This window comes from Dendropsophus ebraccatus, chromosome 11, assembly GCF_027789765.1.
Source record: "Dendropsophus ebraccatus isolate aDenEbr1 chromosome 11, aDenEbr1.pat, whole genome shotgun sequence".
Taxonomy (NCBI): Eukaryota; Metazoa; Chordata; class Amphibia; order Anura; family Hylidae; genus Dendropsophus; species Dendropsophus ebraccatus.
The window spans coordinates 53,325,970-53,327,086 of record NC_091464.1 but is presented as its reverse complement, the minus strand read 5'-3'; positions in this window follow the sequence as shown (position 1 = coordinate 53,327,086).

Here is a 1,117-nt window from a genome sequence, read left to right as displayed (position 1 = left end):
AAATCCTATTGGCCGTTGGCGAAGCCGGGTGTTCTGTGTTCGAGCTTCCTATTGGACGTTGGAGCCCGCTTAGTGACGCCCCTTTCCTTGTTACCTTTCTTTAGCAAGGTTGGTTGCAGCGGGCGCAACGGGGTCGCAGATGTCATTAATATTGATTTTTTTTTTAATGTGAGGAACTTTATTGCTATGGACAAATCTGAAAACAACATCCGGGAATTTCGGCGCATTGTCTTTTTATTTATTTCTGTCTGTGTACACTTAGGCGATGATGATGTTGCCGCCCCTTCCCCACACACACGGGCTACTACAGGCTGGCTGTGGGCCTGCTGCCCAGCTGTCAGGGACAATGACAGCCTGCCGGGAGCGGGAGCAGCAGGCGTGGCTTCGTGTGTTACATCACTGACTAACCTATGTTATACAAACACTTTGTTATTACACTGCAATAGCTGGCTACATTGTCTCCAGTGACGCCTGTCTTACATCCGGGTATAAATGATGATGAGCCAAGATATATACCAGGGGTACTCAACAACTATTAGTGAAGGTTCACTTACCGGGGTCTATTGTCAGGTGAAGGTCTGAGCTGAATATCAGTAGGGAACGTGTTTTGTTACTTTTCACAAATGTTCAACTATTAACATACAGAATTGCTGCTTATTAGCGGGAAAACTGGCATTTTTTCTCTCTCACCAGCCCTTTGATTATAGGTACAAAGGGGATGACTGCCCTGGTAGTATATAGCCCCCCCTGTTGCTCCCCCAGTAGTGTATAGCCCCCCCCCCCTGTGTGCTCTCCCCCAGTAGTATATAGCCCCCCCAGTTGCTCCCCCAGTAGTGTATAGCCCCCTGTTGCTCCCCCAGTAATGTATAGCCCCCTGTGTGCTCTCCCCCAGTAGTATATAGCCCCCTGTGTGCTCTCCCCTAGTAGTATATAGCCCCCTGTTGCTCCCCCAGTAGTATATAGCCCCTCTGTTGCTCCCCCAGTAGTGTCTAGCCCTCCTGTGTGCTCTCCCCCAGTAGTATATAGCCCCCTGTAGCTCCCCCAGTAGTGTATAGCCCCCTGTGTGCTCTCCCCCAGTAGTATATAGCCCCCCTGTGCGCTCTCCCCAGTAGTATAT